Source organism: Schistocerca gregaria, chromosome 1, assembly GCF_023897955.1.
Source record: "Schistocerca gregaria isolate iqSchGreg1 chromosome 1, iqSchGreg1.2, whole genome shotgun sequence".
NCBI classification, from domain to species: Eukaryota; Metazoa; Arthropoda; class Insecta; order Orthoptera; family Acrididae; genus Schistocerca; species Schistocerca gregaria.
This window is the reverse complement of record NC_064920.1, coordinates 1,166,698,669-1,166,711,514: the sequence shown is the minus strand read 5'-3', so window position 1 is coordinate 1,166,711,514 and position 12,846 is coordinate 1,166,698,669.

Sequence of the window (12,846 nt, the reverse complement as noted above, 5' to 3'; positions counted from 1 at the left end):
ATCATTTAACCAATACAGTAAAGCTGCATGCCCTCGGAAAACTATGAAAAACACTCCCATATCGTAACTCCACCTCGGTGCTTCACTGTTGGCACTATACATGATGGCAGGTAACGTGCTCCAGACTTTCGCCAAACCCAAAACTTCCATCACATTGGCGCAGGTTTCACTCATCCACTGTCTAGCGGTGTCGCTCTTGACACTAAATGAACCATCTCTCAGGATTAACTACAGGCTGATCGTCCATTATACCCCATCCTTTTGACTACCTACGCGCACTCATTGTGGTAGCTGGACTGTTGGTAGCACTTTGGAGATCACAAGCGATTCCTTCCGCTAATTTTATGCAATTTCATACAACCACCATCGAGAATGGTCGACAGTCCCTGTTCGTCAGCACATGAGTTCTGCCTGGTCTTGGTTTAACTGCGGTTGATCCTTCGCGTTTTCACTTCACAGTCACATCACCAGCAGTCAACTAGGGCAGCTTTAGAAGGATTGAAGTGCAACTAATGGAACTGTTACTCAGCTGACATCCAATGACTAGTCCACGTTCGAAGTCACTGAACTCTGCTGACAGACAAATTCTGCCGTTACCGCTTCTCTGCCGACAACACAGTATTACGCGCCTCCTTTTATACTGGCGTATCCACTTCTCATGACATCTAGTAGTAAATTCCGCTTTACATGGAGGTGTCGGGATACTTTTGAGCAAATAGGGTGCCTTTGTGAAGAATATTCCTTGCCAAATTGGCTTTAGATATTCTACTGGCCATTAAAATTGCCACACCAAGAAGAAATGCAAATGATAAACGGGTATTCATTGGACAAATATGTTATACTAGAACTGACATGTGATTACATATTCACGCAATTTGGGTGCATATATCCTGAGATATCAGTACCCAAAACAACCATCTTTGGCCGTAATAACGTCCTTGATACGCCTGGGCATTGAGTCAAACAGAGCTTGGATGGCGTGTACAGGTACAGCTGCCCATGCAGCTTCAACACGATGTCACAGTTCAGCAAGAGTAGTGACTGGCGTATTGTGACGAGCCAGTTGCTCGGCCACCATTGACCAGACTTTTTGAATTGTCGAGAGATCTGGAGAATGTGCTGACCAGGGCAGCAGTCGAACATTTTTTGTATCCAGAAAGGCCCGTACAGGACCTGCAACATGCGGTCGTATATTATTCTGCTGAAATGTAGGATTTCGTAGGGATCGAATAAAGGGTAGAGCCACGGGTCGTAACAGATCTGAAATGTAATGTCCACTGTTCAAAGTGCCGTCAATGCGAACAAGAGGTGACCGAGACGTGTAACGGATGGCACCCCATACCATCAAGTCGGGTGATACGCCAGTATGGCGATGACGAATACACGCTTCCAATTTGCGTTCACCGCGATGTCGCCAAACACGGATGCGACCATCATGATGCTGTAAACAGATCCTAGATTCATCCGAAAAAATGACGTTTTTCCATTCGTGCACCCTGGTTCGTCGTTGAGTACACCATCGCAGGCGCTCCTGTCTGTGATGCAACGTCAAGGGTAATCGCAGCCACGGTCTCCGAGCTGATAGTCCATGCTGCCGCAAACGTCGTCGATCTGTTCGTGCAGATGGTTGTTGTCTTGCAAACGTCCCCATCTGTTGACTCAGGGATCGAGACGTGGCTGCACGATCCGTTAGAGCCATGAGGATAAGATGCCTGTCATGTCGTCTGCTAGTGATACGAGGCCGTTGGGATCCAGCACGGCGTTCCGTATTACCCTCCTGAAGCCACCGATTCTATATTCTGCTAACAGTCATTGGATTTCGACCAAGGCGAGCAGCAATGTCGTGATACGATTAACCGCAATCGCGATAGGCTACAATCCGACCTTTATCAAAGTCGAAAACGTGATGGTACGCATTTCTCCTCCTTACACGAGGCATCACAACAACGTTTCTCCAGGCAACGCCGGTCAACTGCTGTTTGTGTATGAGATATCGGTTGGAAACTTTCCTCATGTCAGCACGTTGTAGGTGTCGCCACCGGCGCCAACCTTGTGTGAATGCTCTTAAAAGCTAATTATTTGCATATCACAGCATCTCCCTCCTGTCGGTTAAATTTCGCGTCTGTAGCATGTCATCTTCGTGGTGTAGAAATTTTAATGGCCAGCGGTGTATTTGTAATTTGTGCTACAGCTATTCGTTCTTTAATGTTGTTACTATATACTAGCTTCTTGTCACAAGGATGATCCCTCAATTTCACTTTCACAGCTGGACGCTCAGAACTCACACAATTTTGGCTCTGACGTCTACACAAAACGCAGGAGGGAGGAGGATTTGCATGGGACTGTTGCACGTGCTGCAGGCGTGCGCAGGCGCAGAAGCAGGTGCGCGCGTTGGAGCTGGAGATGGAAGAGCGGCTGCGTGCTGTGCGTGCCGCGTGCCGTGTGCAGCTGCGCAACGAGGTGGCGCGCGCCGCGGCGCAGGCGCAGCTGCGCCACGGGGACGCCGGGACGGCCGGGCTCGCCGAGGCGGAGGTGCAGGTAGCTCTGAACGGCACACTCTTCGCTGCCTTTATGTTCGTGCAAAACAAAGAGTGCTGGTATTAATTGCGCAAATCTCAATATGTACGATCTATGCACCCTGCTGGCCATGAAAACTGCAACACCACAAAGGCAACACACAACGAACGCGCAAGTCTGCTTCGTGCATTGATATGCAAAAGATACGCATTTCAGCATAACCACACAAAGTAGACAGGAATAACGCCAGTATATGTACAAGGAAAGATGATGTAGTGGGATCCTCATTCAGAAATCGCATCTGGAAGTTGTTTGTTCCCGAAAAGATCGTGTAACAGACTAACGCCTACAGGCTCGTGTGAGAATTAGGCTGTGGCTCGATAGTGGCCATTTGGCACTGAGTATATCGTTTGGCGATAATGCTGTCTGCATCGGTCGGAGTCCCACGACTGCCACGTGAATGGGGAATAAATAGGTGTAGGAGGGCCATACACATCATTTAGGACATCAACGGCTCCACGCGGCTAGTGCCCGAAAGGGCAGACATATTGTTCGCCGGCAGACCAAATGGTGTTTCCGGTGATTACAGTGGACACATTAATGGCACTACATCATTTGTTCAGACGAGATCGAATTCTGCACGCAACATTATGATGGACGTACCTGTGTGTAACAGCTCTGAGGAGAACTACAGTGGCAGACAGTATTCGTCATTTGCATATGTCCCCAGTACCTATTATAATAGTATGGGGGGCCACAAGGTACACAGCTTGATGGGCCCTCATTCAGAGAGCCAGTAGTTTGGACAGCAGCTGTAATATTTCTGATGTGTTAATACTGGTAGCTGTGTCCCATCTTCTCTCGTCGTTGTCTGATGCAGCGAACAGCCATTGCGTGTTACAAAGGGAGAACCACAATGGTAGTGACTAGCATAAGACCCTGAGACATTGGAATAATTGTCCGCCCCCGGTAGCTGATTGGTCAGCGTGACGGAATGTGAATCCCCACGACCCGGGTTCGATTCCCGGCTGGGTCGGAGGTTTTCTCCGCTCGGGGACTGGGTGTTGCGTTGTCCTAATAATCATCCTTTCATCCCCATCGACGCGCAAGTCACCGAAGTGGCGTCAAATCGAAAGACTTGCATAAGGCGAACGGTCTACCCGACGGGAGGCCGTCGTCACACGACAGTGTTATTATTGGAATAAAAGGTAATTTACGAATAATCTCTGGCTGTGGGATCGACACCAGTCTATTACAATAACAGAGACTCAAAATTTGACAATGCCAGCCTCTTGTGCTGAAGAAAGTCAGAAAAATCATTAAACAAAAGTTGGCAGAAGGTCCTGCACGAGAGGCAAGAGGCGATAAATCGCACGAGTGAATGTTTTTTTCTTGTTTTCACTTGAAACAATTTCCACTCCACACAGAATTAGTGCAGCTTAGATATTCCTAGCAACTCTGCCTCACAAAAAAAAAAGTGAAGCACCCAGACGACATGGTCAGATGTTAATTTAATTTCGTGTGTGTACACACCATCGGTGTGTAAATAATTTGAGTTCCAATTCTCTGTGACGGGTAGAATGGTCAAAAGAGTGCGTCAGTGTTGTTTGTGTTTAGAGTAATTACCAGGCCTGGTAGGGTATATAGTGTAAAATATCGAATGATAATTGTGAAGAACACTGAGATGCTGAATACTTGAGTGAGGCAACTATATCAATACCTGACACAGTTTTAAATGGGCATAATTGTGGCTCTTCATTTGGCCAGCTAGTCGAATCATGCCGTGTCCTGATGTGCGTGCCATTCAGAAGTGTTCGTTGCCTGATATCGGACGTGAGGAGAGGGATGGTCATTGTAAAGTTTCTGGTCGAACATCTCTCAGCACCACAAGGAGAAACACCTAATTGCACCCCAAGCAAACTGCGACCCCGTCAGTGTCTGTCACCCAAAAACTGGAAATGGACTTCTTGCAGTATTATATGCCACTCAGCACCACTGGTCGGAGACTAACAGCACCAGGACTGGAAATTACCGACCTATGTGTAAGCTGCATTACCACTACAATACCCGTCGCATTGTGTTCAGTGATGATCCGTAGCTTGGATGACCATCGCTGTCGAATATGGCGACGACCTGGGGAGAGGTCCCATTCTTCCAAACTTTTGGAGAGGTACAGCGGTGTTACTCCTAGTGTAATGGTGTGGGGAGCTGCTGGGTATGACTTCAGGCCATGAGTGGTAGTATTTGAGGGAAATCTGACGCCACAACGGTACGGTGTACGTCACCAACATCTTGCATCCTCATGTGTTATCTCTAATGTGATGGGGTCATGATGCCATTGAACGACAGGGTGATTCTCGTCAGCACATGACACATCTCCCTATAAACTGTCTGCGTTATTTTGAGGTACTCCTCTGAACAGCAAGATCCCCATATTTGTGCCCGATAGAATATGTGTGGCATCAACTTGGACGTCGACTGCGTTCCAATGCATAACACACCAGTTGCGAGGCATCTTGCCTTAGGAGAGGATACAAAGCCTTTATGTCACCCTTCCTAATAGACTCTGTGCATGCCTCCAGGCCAGAAGGGGTACACTGTCATGTTGTAAGTGGGTTCATGCTGCCAAGTTCTTTATAAATTGGACTCGATTTTGTAATCACTGAAGTAACAACACAAATCCTCTTCAAGAAGGTATCAGATAGATTATATATATAATGGTAATACAGAGATTTAGGAACCAGGTTCTATTCAATACCTCCTCATTAGTTGTGTGATCTACCCATCTAATCTTCAGCATTCTTCTGTAGCATCACATTTGGAAAGCTTCTATTCTCTTCTTGTCTAAGCTATTTATCGTTCATGGTTCACTTCCATACATGGCTACACTCCCATACAAATACTTCGAGAAACGACTTCCTGACACTTAAATCAATACTCGATGTTAACAAATTTCTCTTCTTCAGAAACTCTTTCCTTGTCATTGCCAGCCTACGTTTTATATCCTCTCTACTTCGACCATCATCAGTTATTTTGCTCCCCAAATAGAAAACTCCTTTACTACTTTAAGTGTCTCATTTCCTAATCTAATTCCCTCAGCATCACCCGACTTAATTCGACTACATTCCAATATCCTCGTTTTGATTTTGTTGATGTTCATCTTATATCCTTCTTTCAAGACATTATCCATTCCATTCAACTGCTCTTCCAAGTCCTTTGCTGTCTCTGACAGACTTACAGTGTCATCGACGAACCTCAAAGTTTTTAGTTCTTCTCCATGGATTTTAATATCTACTCCCAATTTTTCTCTTGTTTCCTTTACTGCTTACTCAATATACAGATTGAATAACATTGGGGAGAGGCTACAACCCTGCCTCACTCCCTTCCCAACCGCTGCTTCCCTTCCATGCCCCTCGGCTCTTACAACTGCCATCTGGTTTCTGTACAAATTGTAAATAGCCTTTCGCTCCCTGTATTTTACCCCTGCCACCTTCGAATCGACATTGTCAAATGCTTTCTCTAAGTCTACAAAAGCTAGAAACGTAGGTTTGCTTTTCCGTAATCTTTCTTCTAAGATAAGTCGTAGGGTCAGTATTGCCTCACGTGTTTCAACATTTCTACGGAATCCAAACTGATCTTCCCCGAAGTCGGCTTCTATCAGTTTTTCCATTTGTCTGTAAAGAATTAGCGTTAGTATTTTACAGCTGTGACTTATTAAACTGATAGTTCGGTAATTTTCACATCTGTAAACACCTGCTTTCTTTGGGATTGGAATTATTATACTCATCTTGAAGTCTGAGGGTATTTCGCCTGTCTGATAGATCTTGCTCACCAGATGGTAGAGTTTTGTCAGGACTGGGTCTCCCAAGGATGTCAGTAGTTCTAATGGAATGTTGTGTACTCCGGGGGCCTTGTTTCGACTCAGGTCTTTCAGTGCTCTGTCAAACTCTTCACGCAGTATCGTATCTCCCATTTCATCTTCATCTATATTCTCTTCCATTTCCGTAATATTGTCCTCAAGTACATCGCCCTTGTATAGACTCTCTACCTTCCACCTTTCCGATTTCCCTACTTTGCTTAGAACTGGGTTTCCGTCTTTGCTCTTGATATTCATGCAAGTGGTTCTCCTTTCTCGAAAGGTCTCTTTAATTTTCCTGTAGGCAGTATCTATCTTACCCCTAGTGACACAAGCCTCTAAATCCTTACATTTGCCCTCTAGCCAACCCTGCTTAGCCATTTTGCACTTCCTGCCGATCTCATTTTTGAGACGTTTGTATTCCTTTTTGCCTGCTTCATTTACTGTATTTTTATATTTTCTCCTTTCATCAATTAAATTCAATATTTCTTCTGTTATCCAAGGGTTTCTACTAGCGCTCGTCTTTTTACCTATTCGATCCTCTGTTGCCTTCACTATTTCATCTCTCAACGCTACCAATTCTTCTTTTACTGTATTTCTTTCCCCCATTCCTGTGAATTGTTCCCTTATGCTCTCCCTGAAACTCTGTACAACCTCTGGTTATTTCAGTTTATCCAGGTCCCATCTCCTTAAATTCCCACCTTTTTGCAGTTTCTTTTGCAGGATAGCGCCACGAAATTTCGATTTGTTATTACAGATTTAAGGTTTTCATTTGACTCACCCTCGTACTTGAGAATAGAAGATACTTTGCAACCAGGTGGACGCAGTGGCGGACGAGCCGGAGCAGAACGACTCCCACCTGCCGTCAGCGTCAGGGGGGCAGCCGCTGGCGGCGGAGTCGCGGGAGTGGTGGACGCAGGAGCGGGAGCAGCTGCTGCACGAGGCGGCGTGCCGGCTGCAGCGACAGACCTCCACCCTGCGCCGCATGGCTGCGCGCATCGACCAGCTCGAGGACGAGCTCGCCGTCGCCAGGATCAAGGAGGAGGTGACGCTCGGCTTCCGCACAGCAGGGGGGCACCAGCTCCATCTCGCGTGCCGAGCTCTGTAACCCCTCCCGCTCCTGCCCCCCCCCCCCTACCCCCGCCACACTACCGTGTCACGCTGTCTGAGCTGCGGAACGGGAACAAGGAGAACTGCGAACATGCCACATTCAGGCAGAAATGCAGTCACGCAAGGAACACTCAACGCCTTCCATGCAATTAGGATTCATTTTTCATATTTCTACATCCACATCTGCATCCATACTCCACAACCCACCTGACGGTGTGTGGCTGAGGGTACTTTGAGTACCTTTATCGCTTCTTCCTCCTGTTCCAGTCTCGTATTGTTCGTGGAAAGAAAGATTGTCGGAATGCCTCTGCGTTGACTCTAATCTCTCTGATTTTATCCTCATGGTCTCTTCGCGAGATACACGTAGGAGGGAGCAATATACTGCTTGACTCCTCGGTGAAGGTATGTTCTCGAAAGTCCGTATCGAGCTACTGAGCGTCTCCCCTGCAGAGTCTTCCACTGAATTTTATCTATCGTCTCCATAACGCTTCCGCGATTACTGAATGATCCTGTAACGAAGCGCGCTGCTCTCCGTTGGATCTTCTCTATCTCTTCTATGAACCCTGTCTGGTACGGATCCCACACTGCTGAGCAGTATTCAAGCAGTGAGCGAGCAAGCTTACTGTAACCTACTTCCTTTGTTTTCGGATTGCATTTCCTTAGGATTCTTCCAATGAATCTCAGTCTGGCATCTGCTTTACCGACTATCAACTTAATATGATCATTCCATTTTAAATCACTCCTACTGCGTACTCCCAGATAATTTATGGAATTAACTGCTTCCAGTCGCTGACCTGCTGTATTGTAGCTAAATGATAAAGGATCTTTCTTTCTATGTATTCGCAGCACATTACACTTGTCTACATTGAGATTCAATTGCCATTCCCTGCACCTTGCGTCAATTCGTTGCAAATTCTCCTGCATTTCAGTACAATTTTCCATTGTTACAACCTCTCGATATAGTACAGCATCATCCATAAAAAGCCTCAGTGAACTTCCAATGTTCTCTACAAGGTCATTTATTTATATTGTGAATAGCCAACGGTCCTACGACACTCCCCTGCGGTACACCTGAAATCACTCTTACTTCAGAAGACTTCTCTCCATTGAGAATGACATGCTGCGTTCTGTTATCTAGGAACTCTTCAATCCAATCACACAATTGGTCTGATAGTCCATATGCTACTTTCTTTGTTCATTAAATGACTGTGGGGAACTGTATCGAACGGCTTGCAGAAGTCATGTAATGATTACAGCATCACTATGAATTTTTCAGAATTTGCGTTTTCCTTGACGCCAGTGAGCTTAAGGAAATGAACGATGTTTTTGCCAGAATTTCTCTCTTCCACAATGCATTTTCGTTACTAAACGCATCGCCATCAAACCAGAAATAATTCTTTTCTCACCTTGAAAAATCTTACTGTGGGTAGCGTGCAGTGAAGTCCACTTAAAATGGAACGTCTCATATCCATTCAGGATGTTCTAATTTTCGTTCTTGCTTTCCTTGATCTGACAAACGCACTTTGCAACAATATGTTTAGTCTCCATACTCTACTTTCAGTTCCACAAGAAAATTGTTGCTAGTGACAGTATAATATTGCATGTGTCTTCAGAAAATTTGCTGTTCGAACCATCAGTTCCATCATATGCTCTATGCCTGCAAATTTTGAACAAAGTTCTTCTTGATGTTCAGAACAATCCATCCCATACCACTTGTGTGTCGATTTTTGTAATGTTTTGCTCTTTCATCGTCAACTAAATGTTTAAAATTTATTACTGTATGACGTTATAATGTCGTTCCGTAATACATTTGTGGTGATTATGCGACTGCATAATAGACAGTGAAAATTCCCATCCTTCTCCTCTGTGATTCCCACTCAGTTTTAATGGCTTGAGACTATATAGCGATAGACTGTTTCTTTTTGTGCAAACAGCCAGTCGGAATGCCAAATTGTTTAAGAAGATGTCTAAAAAATATCACAGGTGAACACCACATATTATTCTTAGAGCACATATTTGAGCAAAAAAAACTTTTTTCTGGAAGATAGTTACATTATTGATACGACATTATTAAATGAAAATATGCTGACATACTGATTTGTCTCTCGCCAAGATTTGCAATGACTTTAAGTGCAAATGTAGGTGAACTAAGTTGTTTTACAGGTCCAGAATTTGATTTTTCCAGTTTAAATCTTCATCAATAGAGACACCCAAAAATGTTTCAAGATTCCACCCTATTTATTATTTCTTCAGGATGTGCTGTACTTATCACTAATGTAACAACTCTAGATGTGTAGAACTGAAGGTTATCATTTCTTCTGTTGTTCTGTATATACTTGGATTGATTAGAATACTAATGTCATCCGCAAAAACAACTATGTAATTCTGCTTGTACATTAGACGGAAGATGGTGTAACTCACCACTGTCATCTTACTATTCATTCAGTGCTAGCCTGTGGAGGGTTACTTACTTCCACTAGCAGGAGCTTCTTTTGTTTATTATTAAATCTTTTGTTCCAGCCTTCTATGATGGCATATCCTGTCCACATTCGCTCTTATTTTTCTCTGTCGACGTAACCTCTCTGAATAGTTTTGCCCATTACTTGAAATAGATTTAGGCCCATCTAAATTTTAGGAACAAATCCTTCATTGACTGAATTTATTAAGGTCGCAACGGATAACGCAATGGTATTCTATGGAGCAGCCACAGAAAGCTACATACCGTTAGCTAAATTTGAGCCAAGCACTTTGGATTTAGGATCGTAATCATCCATACTACAAGTGTGACTTTATTTTTAGATGTACTGAAAATAAATTAACGATCACGGAAATAGTTTCAAATGATAAAATATTTATTTTTGACTAATATCTCGCATGTTAACAGTAATCTTTTTGTATTTAATAGTCGGACAAAACATTCCTGGTACATTTATAAACGATCCTATGGCTTTCTCATACAAGAATAACAAGCCACGTTGACCTTAATCTGTAGGGTCCTGTGGGGGTGGGAAAATCTGGGGAGCATGTGGTCAGTGCTGAAGTTTGTAACACAGAGATTCACATGCACTAATTCAAACGGCAAACAAAATGTCGACAGCATTTATTAGTTGGGAAGAGTTGTATGCACCTCGTAGCTGGCATCGAGCAGGATTTTGTTGGCTGCATATCTTTGCGTGAAACGCTTGGAGTCAGATCGATTTATCTTGCCGAATATATGCTCGGTACAGGTTCATCGATAATTTAAAATGTCCCGCACAAATAAAATAAAATGGCAGACAGTAAATTTTAAGGCTTGGGCTGCGCTTTGAATCTATAGATCGCGTGGACGAGCCTTACGGAAATCACACTATTATGACACTGATTAACTGAACAAAAAATTGTAACCAGAACCTAAATGGTAATTCAAAAAGTGGGTAGGAGAAGAAATTGTTGAGATTAACAAATTATTATTAACAGATTCAAATGCCTTTTGTCCCTCATTCGACACAGACGTTCTGAGAGAACGTGTGGTTGCTTACCTGTCTTCAGAACAACTCCACCTGTAACTGTCGCACGGAGCTCTCTCCGAACCGCCCGAGGTGGTGGGGCAGGCCCACTACCAACCTGTGCTAGGAAAACGTTTTGCTTTACTCATCTTTGGCCAAGTCCTCCTCTTCCCGCTCTCTGCCTTCCACCGACACCGTTTAGGTTGGTAGAAGATTAAGAAACCCACCACTTCTCTGCCCACTTCTCTGGTTCGTCTGCTACTGCATTCAAATCATTCACGCCTGACCACAGACTTTCAAGAAGTGTGAAAAATGGAAATCAGGATACAGGACGTCCATATAGGAATGAAAAAAAGAAATGTGTAGACCCATATTGCTTTTACAGGCATGACGGGTATTGGGGATGAGATTGATTAGTTGCATCACTCATTTTTTAAATCATGTAACGACACCTATTGTGATGTTACAATAGTTAACTTATTTAAGGAACTATGGCAGACCTACGATTGAGCCTAGGGAAACACACTATGTGATTTATACCCAGTCAGAAAAATCTCCCCTGATTACATCGGTTGAATTACTAAGTACAACTTTCTGAATTCTTTTGGTTAGATCTGACACTATCCGTTGGTTGGTTATACTGTCAGCCACATAAAACAGTTTATCTGGGAGAATACCGTGACTCACACAGTCAGATGCCTTAGATAGGTCGCAGAAAACAACAAACCGACGCTATTTTGTTATTTTACACATGTAAAATTTGGTGAATTACTTGCAGACAGCATTCTCAGTAGAGAAACTTCTGAAACCCGAACTGTGATTTTCTGACGATATTATTGTCGCTCAGGTGGGATACTATTCTAGAATACATTACCTTCTCAAAAATTTTAGAAAGTGATAGCACTAGTGAAACAGGTCTTTAGTTATCAACATGTCTCGTTTCATCTTTCTTATAGATTGATTTAAGAACGGCATATTTCAGTCTCTCTGAAAGAATACCTTTAATTAATGATGCATTATATTTCAGGTCTTATTAGATGGAAAGAAATCTTTAGTACTCTGTTGGGAACATTATCAAATCCACATGAGCTTTTTTTTGAGAGGCTATTTAATTTTCTTAATTTCAGACGGATAATTTGGTGATACATTCATACGACTGAATTTTCTGAGAGCTTCTTTTTCAACATACTGCTGTGACTTTTCTCTTGAACTGTTTGTCCCTGTATTTTGTACTATATTTAAAAAATGATTATTAAACTTATTTACTACGAGCGACCCACCGTTTATAGCTCTTCTATTTAATTCAATAGTGATGTTATCCTGTTCCACAGCTCATTGTTGTGTGTATCGTTTCCCTACATTCCATATACCTTAGATCTGTTGTCGGATGACATAATGTGCATGTTCCTATATTTTTAATAACTATTGTTGGTTAATTTTGAGTAGTGTTTGTAGTGTGCGACAGTGCAGGATCTCTACTTATTCTTACCAAGAGATACATTTCCGTTTTAATTTCACAAGATAATATATTCGTTGTAGTGATCCATGGTTTCTTAGGTGGCTTTTTAATGTCATTTCTGATTAGGTTATGCTGAAAGCTGTTTTCAAAAAATGATATGAATTTATCATGGAATAGATTAAATTTTATGTGAGCATTTGGTTCATTATAAATATCTTCCAAACGCGTCTCTCGTAAACTATTCTTAAAAAACATTTGTTCTGGTGTCATTAATTTTCCGAATTGATTTCGACTGAGGTGTATCAATACTGTAAGACACTATTTTATTTATCCCAACCAACTGTGCATCATGAACAAAGGGAGCATTTGTCACGGGTGTACAGTTATTTTCTTGTATTGAGTTTTATCGATGAAAACAT